The sequence below is a fragment of the Micromys minutus genome, assembly GCF_963924665.1.
Source record: "Micromys minutus genome assembly, chromosome: 22".
In the NCBI taxonomy this organism is placed as follows: Eukaryota; Metazoa; Chordata; class Mammalia; order Rodentia; family Muridae; genus Micromys; species Micromys minutus.
In genome coordinates this window covers 42,100,201-42,114,277 of record NC_137957.1, presented here as the reverse complement: position 1 = coordinate 42,114,277, position 14,077 = coordinate 42,100,201, and positions in this window count along the sequence as shown.

Sequence of the window (14,077 nt, the reverse complement as noted above, 5' to 3'; positions counted from 1 at the left end):
AACACCCTTTCAATGGCAGGCACAATACTTCAATGGTAAGTATTGCACAATGGTAAATAAGGTCATCCTCTCCCAGCCTGTACTCCATATCCTGGTGAACAGACATTAAGACAATACTCAAGGACATGAGGTAATGTTCTCTGAAGTAGAGAACTGGGCTGCCAAGAGAACAACTAGGGAGCTATGGTGTGACCATGGGGCTAATCCTGTCTGGGTGGTATGAAAGTTTCCCCTGAAAGAACACCGATTAACCTGATTCAGACAATGAAAGTTGGACAGGGAGGAGAGAAAAGGGCAGGGAGTGAGTTTGTGTTGATATTAGCAGGTAGATCTGGGAAGAAATGAAGCAGAGACAGAGTGAACATCATCTGAGATGAAAGTAGCTGTATTTTAAAAAGGGCAGAAATGAGACTGGACATGAGAAATAGAGACATTTCTGAGGTAGAACAGAAGAAGCAAAGGAGAGTAGGGCATCCATTAGAAACAAAAGCAAGAGATACCAGTGTACGGTTGAACTCGTCCAGATATACTTATGCATTAGCAGATGGATACCTTTGCTCCAACTTCCAAATAGCTCTGAACATAAAAGTTCAGCACCTTGGCCAAGGTCACAGTGTCTCTGCTGCACTCTGTCCATTAATCTAATGGTCTCATCTGATGCTCAAGTCAGGATGCTGCTTTAGCTCCAAATTATGTAAAATTAATAACAATTTGAGAGCCAAGCATTGAAGTACACACTGTATATATCTTTCCGTTTGAGTAATAATGTAATTTTGGAACTTCATAATCCCAGTTTCTGAGTTGAGGCAATGTAGGCTGAAAGAAATTCTCTGATGTCTTAATAGATATTAGCCACAATCAGTTCATGTGATGTTTGACAACAGATTTTCAAAATGTTACCATGGGGGTGGGACACAACACAGGCTCTTTCTGCATTTTTTTGCAAATCAACAATTACCTGAATAATAATTTCAACTGAATAAAATAAAATCCATGGTTGGCCCAAAAGCTAATGGTATGACAAGAAGAAAATATGATAACCATCATGCATTATGAATCTTCTTTTATCTTTCCAGAGTTTACTATGTATTCATTCAGGATCTTGGGGCACCAGAGTCTGCAGCAATCAAGAGGGCTCTGGCTGCAGGTACCTGTCTTTTTATGCCTCTGGCTCATAGTAATCAGAAGATTAATTGGATATAACTTCTTACAGACTTGAAAACAGCCCTCGATAGCAATCCTCCATCACATTTTCTAAATAGCAGAATGAAGCTTTCGAATCAGGTCTATGTAACCCCAAATCTCTGGTTCCTATGACGGAACCTGGGACCAAGGTCCTCTCCTTTTGTGGACTATTAAGATGCTCTGGGCCTCCATCTCTGCCAATGACAAAGTCAAACCAGGTGACCTCTGCTTTCATTTCCAGTTTTAATATCTTTCACCTGAAACTGAAATGGTAAAATATGAGCCAAGCACACATGTGACTCTTTATGTTTATTTTCATTTCCCCATTTCTTTCTCTTTTTCCTCGGTCTTTACAGGAGCAGATGAGCTACAGTGTGATTGTGCTCTTTGAAATTCTTTGAGATTCCATCATATACACAACCTATGTGTTCATATACATGTTGTATATGGGCTATGCCCATGATTGTTGCTTGCTGTTGCTGCTATTGTTGTTTTTAGAGAGTCTTTCTATATAGTCCTGGCTGACATGGATGACCTGGAATTCACAGAGATCTGCCTGCCTCTGCCTCCCTAGTACTGGGATTAAAGGCGTGTCCTGCCATGCATAGCCCTGATTATTTCTTGTTAAAGATTTGATGTCAAGTATCTTAAGCCAATTTATTGACTCATAAGTGTCCAGCCATGAATGTTTGTTGAACAATGTCCCTGGAAAGAAAAAAGAGAGACTTTATCTCTTAGCCATTTCTACCCTTTGAACCCTAGATAGTTTATTACATAACATCTCTCACTCTGCTGAGGAGAGTCTCTGACATGTTTAACTTTCACTTGACTCACTGTACTGAGAGCTCTTCCCTCCCCTCTGGTCATCCATTGCTTCTTTAAAGGCCTAGGTGAGCTCACTCTCCACCTGCTTCATGACATCTGTTCACCGCTTGCTCCCCTACAGCCTTGTCTCTCCACCTCAGCTCACTCCCATAGCATCACACTTATCTCATGTCTGCTCCCCACTGTCTTCTTCTGCCTTCAGCAGCCCCTCACTGGTCCCCGGAACTCTGTCACAGATGAGAAAAAAATAGTTGTTTCTCCTTCTTACCCCAGCTCATTTTCCTTGATATGATACAATTTCCCAGTTTCACCCATTTCATTCATACAAATGAGACTTCATCCTTCCTTGTGGGTGAATAAAACCCTATTGTGGCTTAGCCCCAGTTCTTTGTTTAACCACCTGTCAATGGGCTGCAAGGCTGAGTCCATTTCTTGACTGTTGTGACCTGTGCTGCAAAGGAAAGGCATAGATTTGCCATTCTGCCCATGGTATGCTGACCTAGGTCTCAGGAGCGGTATACTTAGACCATGTAGCTGTTATGCTTTTGGTGTTTTGAGAAAATCTATTCCAATTTTCATAAGTATTGCACTAAATACATTTATGCCAGCACCTTATAAGAGTTCCACTTCCCATACACCTATTTCAACATTTGCTGTAATCAGCATTAGATTCAAGGTCTCCCAGAAGAGGTTGACAGGTGGACAACCATCTTCCTGAGGGCTCCTCTCTGGATTCAACAAAAAAGTATCTTCCTTGTTTGCCACATTCTCTGTTTTTACCTTTTCAATATCTTTGACAATCTTTCTTTTTCCTACCCATCTATTTAACTGGAATCTTAAGGCCTTTGGCTTAAGTCATTGTTTTTCCTTTCTCCTCCCTCTTTCTTGCTATATCCCATTCCATAATATAAATGCCAAAAATACGTGGGCAATTTTAAACATGCCTCTTGTTTTTGACTATTCCTCTGGCTGCCTATTCAATAATAACATGTGGGTATTAATATAAAGTTTTACAGGGCTTATGTTTTCAGTCCTTTCACCATTTCCAGCTTCTTAGCTCAATAACACAATTCAATAAAAGATTTTACCCTCTGCCCATTAAGATAATCAAGAAACAGGCCCCTGTGTCTATTCATAGTCCCTGTCTGTGAAACCAGCAACATACATCTTGGGTCTCTCCATTTTTCTCTATCCCCACTTATTCCACTCCAGCCCAAGCCACTGACTTTCTTCTGCTGCTATTGTTTCTCCTATGCCTGATACTTTCCCAGGCTATAGAAGTGAGCAAGACAAAGTCTCTGCCACCATGGAGCTTACACACGAGAAGAGGGAAGGGAATGTTAGGCAAAAAAGTAGTCAAAGGGATCATGTCAGACAATGCTAAGAACTATGAAGAGAAGAAAATGGGATAATTAAATGAGCAGTGTCAAGAGGGAAGAAAAGAAATTAGATATTTAATAACGAGACAAGAAGCTAGGGAGATGACTCCATGGTTAAGAGCACTGGCTGCTCTTCCAGAGGTCCTGAGTTCAATTCTCAGCAACCACATATGGCTCACTACCATCTGTAATGAGATCTGATGCCATCTTCTGGTGTGTCTGAAGACTGTATATTAATATACATAAAATAAGTAAATAAATCTTTAAAATTATTAATTATAAAAAATGAGACAGGAATGGAAGGATGTTAAATTTAGAACAGTATTTTCCAATAACCCCAACTTGGCTTTGATAGCAATAAACAACAAGTTTATTTTTAGTTTAATTTTAATTAGAAGAAAATTATCTACTAACTCCAAAATTTTCCCCTTATTCTTTCCCCCTGACTACTAATTCAATATGAACTTCTCACTATATATTTCACAATAAATTCTAGACTCACCCACTTACTCTCAGAAAATTCTATCTCTTCATTATGGTAGAATCATTTACTCAATGGTGACTACTCAAGGCAGTGGTTTCTCCTCATTCAAAATTCTAACCAATTTGAAAGTTCTTTTCTCTGTGTTTGAGGGTGTGGCTCTCATTTGTAACAACAAACGGAGCTTTAGAGCTCACTTCATCGTTCATCTACTTTCTAAGTTACACACTTTTATGACATATTTTTACAGGCTACTTTTTAGATATCGGTAAGGATCCTTATTCTGTTGGATACAAACATGAAGCAATAGTACCAAAAGATTCAGTGGTGGGGGTGTTTTATTATATACCCACTGGGGAACCCACCAGGCACTAAGGGATAGTTCCAATCCAATAGTCACACAGATGGCCCTAATTAAACTAAGTAAGTCACAAGACAGAACCAAAAGTTATGAATTGGAGAGGTACAGGTGGAGAGAGGGAAAGAAGCTAGGAGAGGACAGAGAGAAAAAGGGACCATATGGATTATATAATCTATTACATTATGTAACACTTAAGAAGCTGTCAAAGAATAAACATTAATCAATATGTGTTTAATCAAGCGATGGAAGGAATAAAAAATATTTTCTTACTAAACCTCATAAACACTTTCATGGACTTAGGAAAATCATCATGCTGGTGTGTGTTTAGAGACTGTTCGTTCTTGGCTTGTGTTGACAATACTTTGTTCTCAGAATTATGGCATTGGTGTTGATAAAGATTAAATAACCACAAAGAAACCAAAGATTTATCAGTCTACCAGATACTGTCCTAAATGTAGAGAGTACATTACTTCACTCTTCCACAAATCTGTGGAGCTCGGGCATTTAATACCGCACTATGCTAAAGACAACAGAGTTCCTCTATCACAGTTCTAGTAAGAGATGCCACAGCAAGAACACTGGGAGAAAGTGAGTCATTTTGGAGCTGGTCCATGGAAATAAAAATAATAATGTCTGTTAATGGAAAAAAATGATTAAGACACAAACTTAGGGATCGGCTCTTGGTCCTGTGAAGGCTCAATGCCCTAGTGTAGGGGTATGCCAGGGCGAGGAGGCAGGAGTGGGTAGGTGGATGGGGGAGCACCCTCATAGAAGCAGGGGGAGGGGTAATGAAATAAGGAGTTTTGGGGGTATGAAAAACAGAAAAGGGGATAACATTTGAAATGGAAATAAATAAAATATTCATTTAAAAAAAGACACAAACTTGAGTTATACCACAGTTTGAGTGTCTATGTTCAAAATCCATGCTGGATTTTAAGTCCTGCTATGACACAAGCCTTTAGGAGGTCTTTAGTACGTAGGGTACCTCCATTATGGGTGGAATTGGTAATGTATAAATGAGCTAGAGGAGACAAAAGTAGAGCTTCTGTTCTTCCACATCCCACCACCTGAGCACTCAGCCATGAGACACTATCTCCAAAGCAAAGGTCAAACCCAAGCACACACTGAATTTTCTAGCACCTAGACCTTGACATCCCAGTCTCTGAAACTATAAGAAATTGATTCCTACTATTTATAAATTAGCCACAATAAGGTATTGTGTTATAGAATCACAAAGTGACTAAGACAGATCTTAATAATATCAGACAAAATTGGAAGATCAGCACCATGTTGTGTTTGGAAGTTCTAATTAGAAACATTGTAGTCTTTAAAAAGACAAACTATAAACACTCAGATTTGTGTGTGTGTGTGTGTGTGTGTGTGTGTGTGTGTGTGTGTGTGTGTGTGTGTGCATACATATGTATTCCTTTCATAGGGTGCCCATTGGTGACTCCATTAGAACTGTGGACTCACAAATAAACACACAACTGAAGGCAGGCATACACAAGTGTACACACACACACACACACACACACACACACACACACACACACATTCAGAGAGAAGGCTGGTCTTCCAAAGAAAATAATTGTGACTACAGAGAGAACTTGAGAACTTTCTAAGAGGCTCATGTTTCCAAGCAGCCTTATAAAGATGGAAGAAGGGGTGTATAACAAAGAATGAGATAGAAGAATAGTAATGACTGAAGTGAAGAATATCAAAGAGCCCCAACAAAAGCCAGAAAAGAGCTACTTGTGGAAATGTCACAGATGACAAAGGTTGGGTTGCAGAAATAAAAATGAAAAATGTACAGAGACCACAAAAACTGAATAAAGAATATTGTGACCTTACCTTTTGATAGGAGGTGGATATAGAATTATAGGTTTGCATTTGCCATAATTGTTCATAGTTCTGAGAATAAATGATTACTGAGTGCTCAGTCCTAAACATGGCATCTATAACACCTGCTCCAAGGCCTGTGGATTGTCACAGAAGAAGGGGATAAGAAAGATTAAGGGGGCTAAAAGGGGGTCTTCTGGATCCAACATGGCTCTGAACACAAAAACTGCATAAAAAGAAGAGAAGAGAAGGAAGAAAAGAAGGGGATGGAATAGAGGAAAAGAAGGAGGGAAAGAGGAGAGGAGGGAATACATGAAAGTAGGATGGGAACTAATTAGAAAGAAGGGGTCATCGGGGCAGAAGAGGATAAAGATGGTGATGGGGTGGATATGATCACAATAGATTGCATTAAATTGAGAAAGTGGTTATATATTCTTTAGTGCTACAGTATTAGTATTAAAGAGATATATTTGAATCTGCCCTATAAACTTATCATCAGTATGGACATCATGATATCCTCAAGTTGCTGATTCAGCAGGTGGATGCTGAGATAAATGCACAACTTGTAAAGCTTTTCCCATTGCCCACCTCCCTTCCAATCCACTGGATTCTGAAACAAAGATGACTATCTCACAGAGTGGAGCTCTAGCCAACTATGTTCTAAGCATGCCTAAGAGGCTGTGGCCAAGTCTGAGACATAAGTAAAAGATAGAATGATCTTAGTTTTGTGGGACAGTTAAAGACAAATGCAGAAAATAATTAAAATTCATAGCCTCAAATACTCCTTTGGCCAATCCACGGGTCAGGAAAGCTGACCTACTGTTCCAGTAAATATTACACTGTTACATTAGGAACCATTGAGTGAGTCCCTGTTGAAGAGCTACATATTTTGCCTGGAAAGGAATGATATCATCTCCTAAGAGCTGCTTCTGATGAGTCAGAAGAGGGAGATGCAGTTTGATTTTGCTCCCAATTCCAACCTATACAGCAGCTCAATTGGGAAAGAAAGAGAGGTAAAGAGCATTGAACAAGGAGGAGTCATCCAACCCCAGTTTTCTGCTTCTTCCACCAGTCTACTGAGCAAGTCTCTCACCCTGTGGGGCTCAGGTTCCCTAGCTAAAAAGCAGCAGGCTGCCCCACCTTCCCTGCTTCATGGTGCTTTGAAGGAAGCTCTTCACAATGCTGATCTTATCCATGAATGATGTAATCACACAAGTTTCAGGGTCAAACTTTCTGACACTTAAAAGTCTTTCTAACTCAGTGTCTAACACAATTACCAACTTAGAAGTTCATGCTTCCTCCAAGGCATAATGTTTTGCTGGGTCTTAAAGGCAAAGGCAAGATCCCTGAAGTCATTGCCAATAAAAAGGGTGATTCTCTGTCCACTTAGATTTTGTTGTTGAGTTTTTTTTTTTGTTTGTTTGTTTTTTTGTTTTTAGTTTGAGGTCTTTGTGGATCAAAAACCCAATAAACACACTTAGACACACGACGGGTGAGGAGATGCCATGTCACTGCCAAATGTTAGGAAGATTCCGTGTAAGTAGACGTATGTACTAGAGAGTGCATTCAAATCACCTGTATTTCCTATGTAGATCGGAATCTGTATCTCTATGAAGATCAGTGTGAGGGGTTGGAGGGATGGCTCAGTGGTTGAGAGCACTGGCTGCTCTTGCAGAGAACCTAGGTTCACACTGATATGGTGGCTCGCAACCATCTGTAATGCCAGTTTGAGGAGGTACAGTGCCCTCTTGTAAATGCTGTGGGCACCAGGCACTCATGTGGTACATATATGTGCATATGGTACACATCATTGCAGGCAGGTACAACACCCATTGACATTAAATTAATTTAAAATGTAAAAAAGTAGCAATGAGAATAGTCTGTGTAAGGTATCACTTAGACTTCAGAAAGGACCAGTACACATTTTATACAAGTCCACATTTTCTAATAATCTGTTAGATGTTTTAGTGCTTCCAGCAGAAAATGGAATCTGTTTCTTTGCCACAAATGTCGGCAATGAACAACATCTGCATCCCTCAGCTTTAAGTTCTACTAGAAATCAATCTTTTAAATGCTCGTTTGTCATAAATATCGAGCAAGAAAATTTCAAACAAGCAGAAACTCCTAAATTTTAAACCTTATTTCATTAAGTAACGACTAACACCAATTATAACCCATTATTATGTGTATTAAAAATAAAACTATTTAAAGTATGAGATAATTCGATCCCACTTATTTTTTTTTACTTAAGCTTTCTTGAAAATCACTTTTTATTAATTATTTTATTTACTCACATCCTAAATGTTGCTTCAACTCCAGATCTCCCCTCACAGAGTTCTCTACCCCATCACCCCTCCTCTTCACCTCTGAGAGGGTGCTCCACCCTAGAGCATGCGCCCTTCCATGGGCCTCAAGTCTCTGTAGAATTAGGAGCATTCTCTCCCACTGAGGCCAGACAAGGCAGTCCTCTGCTACATATGTGCCATGAACCAGCCCTTGTGGTTGATGGCTTAGTTTTCGGGAGCTCCCAGAGCTCCGAAAGAAGAAAAGTCTATCAATCTCAATTCTCCTAAGAGTTTTAGACTTAGCTTCTACCTTTTGACCTGATGACTCAACCACAGGAACCTCACTAGCCCCTCAAGATCTACTTGAGAAATTCAGAGAGCCTTCTCTCCCTCTTGCCTCCCTATACCCAGCTCACACAGTATATTTAAAGTGCCATTAGCTGATTATCAAGGTTACTCTCTGAAATTTGGGTGCTATTTCCTTTTTCTATACTTTTCCAACTGAACTCTCTTAGAAGCATTCCCCATTATAATGCCTTTCCTTTCCTACAAGTTCTCTAAAATATTCTGTACCACAGTCCTTATCACATTGAATGATAGTGTCTTCTCTCTGAAGTGAAAGTTTAACACTTCATATTATATTCATACTGTGCATTCCCAAAACCCCTAAGAAAAATTCTGATTCAAAACATTTTATTCAAACAGCTCAGTAAGCTTCTGTGTCCATTAAAACCTTAGCAGGTCTTTAAAATACTAAACAGATCAATAATTTTATCTGCTCTGGGTGTACACATCAAGAGATGGACTACAGGGTAAGCAAGAAATATATGTGAAGGTTACTGACTCCAATAACTACTGCTTCTGTGCACAATATTATGAGAAATGAATTTGCTTTTTTTTCCTGGCATTGTCCCATTTTCTACCTGATAAATGGTGGCCTCGGGCACTGCGCCTGCTGTCACTAATCGAAACATGTTTTCCTACATTCAGCTTCAGTTGTTTTGTTGATTCATGTAGCACCTTGTTTAATTAAATAATGTAAGCACTGACGGAACCAAGTCTCTACTAGGAAATTCAAGAGGGCATTGTGGAAGGAGCCAGTCAGTGCTGGGGAAAACCAAGGGGCTAAGTACAGGCAGCACCAGTTGAAATAGGAAAAACTCATATTATTATCCTCATTGATAGCTGCCTGTAGACATATGGAGGTGCAGGTATAGTTTACATGTGGGTATTCCCTGATATGCTGTAGTGAAAAACTAGACCAGTAAGTAAAACAACTTAACACAAGTAAAGCCAATTAATCATGTCTCCAAATTGCAGGTAACGATCAGCTCCCTTGACTTTACTAATCATGCAACTAATACACACATTAGGTGTGCCTCTCCAGTATCTCGACAGTCTCATTTGTATTCGAGACTTTATAACATTAAAGCAACGATGCCGGAAACAGGGAAGGTACTAAGGAGAAAATATAGACATTCAGATCTGAATTTTTGCATCCCTGTGGCTCTTCTAACTTTCTTAGACTCTTTAAGCCTTCTCAGTATGGTTAAGAAAATACTCAGTTCTTCTCTATACACTGTGTTGATTTAAATTATTGCCAGTCACCCGAGGTGGATTCAAAATATATAGACAAAGGGCACTTGCCAGATACCCCACGAGACACCCAGGATGCAAATAAGTAAGACACATCCTTCCTTGGTGATAACTCATGGGCAAGCCAAGATCTAGCCAGGTCTGCCCTGCTGCCCCGGAGCCTCTGCTCCATGTCAGAGTTTGGTAGTTGCAGCAATGTACTGAAGGATATCCTTAATCATTTGAGTTTCCTATTAGACCAAGACCTCTGATGCAGAGGCTGCAGTATGTTTGTGAATTATCTCCATGATCTGGTTCTTTCTCTTTTTTAGCAATGTTATTTCTTTCAAATGTTATCCCTTTTCCAGATTCCCCTCCATATCCCTATCCCATCCCCTCTACCCCCTGCTTCTATGAGGGTGTTCACCCACACAACCCCTCCCACTTTCTCACCCTGACATTCCCCTATACTGGGCATCAAGTCTTGGCAGGACCAAGGGCTTCTCCTCCCATTGATGCCCAACAAGGCCATCCTCTGCTACATGTGCAGCTGGAGCCATGGGCCCATCCATGTGTACTCTTTGGATAATGGTTGAATCCCTGGGAGCTCTGGTTGGTTGATATTGTTGTTCTTATGGGGTTGCAACCCTCTTCAGCTCCTTTAATTCTTTATCTAACTCCTCATTAAGGACCCCATTCTCAGTTTTATGGTTGGCTGTGAGCATCTGCCTCTGTATTTGTCATTTTCTAGCAGAGCCTCTCAGGAGATAGCTATATCAGGCTCCTGTCAGCATGCACTTCTTGGCATCAGCGATATTCTTTGGGTTTGGTAACTGCATATGGGCTGGATCCCCAGGTGGGGCAGTCTTTGGATGACATTTCCTTCAGTTTCTGCACCATGTTTTGTCTCCCTATTTCCTCCTCTGTGAGAATATTCTTCTTCTAAGAAGGCCTGAAGCATCTGTACTTTGGTCATCCTTCCTCTTGAGCTTCATGTGGTCTGTGAATGGTATCTTGGGTATTCCGAGCTTTGGGGCTAATATCCGCTTATCAGTGAGTGCATACCATGGGTGCTTGTGTGTGTGTCTCTGTGTGTGTGTGTGTGTGTGTGTGTGTGTGTGTGTTGTTCCAAGAATACAGAAGCATTCATATGCCTACAAACACATATACAGTCTTAATTAGATACTGGTACATGTATAATAATGAATTAATAAATATCTGATGGATGAAGTATAAGGACACCAAAATTAGCGTAATGTGTGTTCTCAAAATTAATGGGTTGAAAGACAAAATTGATGGGTAGTAATTTGAGTGATCATCAACATCTCTTCTTCATTCTATCAGTATTCCAGCTTCCTTTGAAGGCTTCTGTCTCTGGTCTATGGGGCTGGTAAGCAAGGTGCTAGGGTAGTTAAAGGGAAGACCCTTTCACTCACTGCCTTGGTATGGTTGATTCTGTCCATTTTGTCTCTCTTCCTATTTATAGCTTGAGCAACAGCAGAAGCAACAACTTGAGATCCATCTTAGCAGAAGCTCATTCATCAGAAGCCCATGCTGGGACTATTCATCAGCTTCCATGTTCCTCACAGAGCCAGACTGCCTCAGGTCCTTTCCATGTCCAGTCCTGCTCCTCTGGCTTTCTGGAGTTTCTGATGACTCATAAATGACCAATCACCTCCCACTAATTCTCGGTTTATGCTCCAGTCAAGCAAACCCATTTATGTTATTTATCTGTCCCAGATCCTGGTATTACAACAGGGAGAAGAAAGTAATTCTGAACAATAATTATGAAGTGGTAACTAAGTTTACTTGTCTGAGAAGAGGATGTGATGTCCACAGGCTCCAAGAGTTGTCATCAGCTCTTGTCTTCAGATACTGGACAGGATGATATGGATGTGTAAGAGTAAGGCACCAGGGCAAGGAGTATAAAACAAGTACTTTAAAATCCCACACTGTAGTTGGGTCCTCTGCGGGACATCTTCTTCGAGTTACTATGACAAGCTAGACAGTGGGAAACTTAGAATCAGACAAGATGAAAAATGGTTTCAAGGATTCTATGGAAGATTTAGAATGATCAAATGAAGAACACAGGAACAATACAGGTGGAGAGCCTTGAATAAAACCCAAGACTGAGTCAGCATTGGTGGAGAGTAGAGCATCTTACAGTCAATGCTCAGGCTGTGACTGCTCATCTCTAACTGTGCTTCAGAAAAGAAAGGAAAGATAGAAATACACATCTTGTAAGAAACACTAATTTGAATATGAAACTTTGAGTATATATACACACCCCAAGTAGATTTATATGTGTGTGTATTAAATGTAATATCATTTGCATATTGATTGCCCTTTCACAGAATAGTGTATCATTACATGTTGAGGCAATGTGTTAAATATAAGAGTAATTATTTTTTGGCTTTTTGTTTCTCAATTACTTAAAGCAAAAGGTAGATTTGTCACTCTAAATCGTATTTTCAATTTTTATAAATCTTTCTGGGTTTTTAACATTAAATTGTTAATGAACTGTATAATCCTCTTTCCTAGAGTCTTCTGGTCTTCATAAAGAAATGAGAAAGGAACTGGGTGGCAATGCCCTGTGGTCAGGAGCACTTGCTATGAAAGCATGCAGACCTGAATTGGAATCTTTAACACCTACAGCAGAAGGCTGACTGTGGCTGTGGCCTGTAACCTACACAACGGAAGATGGACACAGGCAGATCCTGGGAGCTTTTTTCTTGGTAGTAGACACCATCCCACAAAACTAAAGCAGACACAGCTAAGAAAGATGCTTGGCGTTCTATTCTGGTCTCAGAATACTTGCGCAAGTGTGCACACTTTAAAAATGTGCGTCTACCATATACACGCAAGCACATTTTGCCACCCTCCTGGCCTGCACATATGTGTGTGCAAGTGTGTACATCTGCATACCTGTGCAAATTCACCCCATACACAGACACACTTTTTATAAAAGAAAGTAAATGCCAAGTCATCTTAAGATTTGTTTTTATGTTACTTGATTAGAGGAACCCATGATAGACAATATGCTATTGTCTAAAAATAGATAGATAGAAAGTCTAAAGGTGAATTGCTCATAAAAGTGTCTAAATATTCACTTAGCTTGTGTTGCAAGTGTTAATAAATGAATCCTTCCTATACTGGAGGGGAGTGAGATGGGTCTGAATGAAAGCAATAGCTACTTATTTAAAATGGAGTCCTTAAGTGGGAATAGCTCAAATTGGACCCAGAAATTCACTTCTGTTTTGTTGAGATGCAACTGTTTTAAAGAATCTTGAAAGATGAGCAGTTTTGACTAGGGTGGGTGGCTGGCCGAGGCCATTAAGAGCCTAAACAAACAAGCAAGAAGCAGAGCAGAGCAAGAAAACAATTAGCTTGTGTCACTGAACTCACATGTCTGTTCCCAGCATCAACTGCACACAGCAATGGTTACCTGAGCTTCTGAGAAACTGCCAGGTGCAGATTGGCACTTGACATCACTTCCACATGGACTGGGCTGTGGGTTACACAAGAAGACACATTGCCACGCACTGCTAGGTTTCTTGAATAGGCATGTCTAAGAATTTAGCCAGGTTTGACTCTCCGTGACTGACTCCAACACTTCTCCCTGTCCATCATTTGTCAAAGGCAGTTTTAGTCATGGGTTTCATAGAAAGTTTTCTTCCCTTGAACAAGGAGTAAGTTAGGATCTGAGAGGCCTCTGAGGTCCCAGAAATGCAGGGCCGAATAAATCTTCTGGGAAGATGGTAAGTGGATCTGAGAGAATCCCACAGAGGAAAGGAGAGGAAAGTTTCTGTTCCTCAGAAGCTGCACTCAGCAGCCAGGCATCCCAGCAGCTGAATAAGCACCTGGACCAGCAGAAACAGGAACAGACTCAGGTTCAGAATACAAAAGTCAAAGCCAAGTGACAGAGAGGCCATCCAGTGCTGCGAAGTACTTGTTTCCTGACACCCAGGACAAGGGGACCCAACTTGGTCACAACCTCATGGAACCACAGTTTCATTCCACTAAATATGTTTGATTTAGAAAGTATGTGCTAAACATCTATGGTCAGCCAGACACAGTGAGACACAACTGTAATCTAGCATCTAGAAAGTAGAGGCAAAAGAATCCAGAGTTCAAGGTCACCTCATGT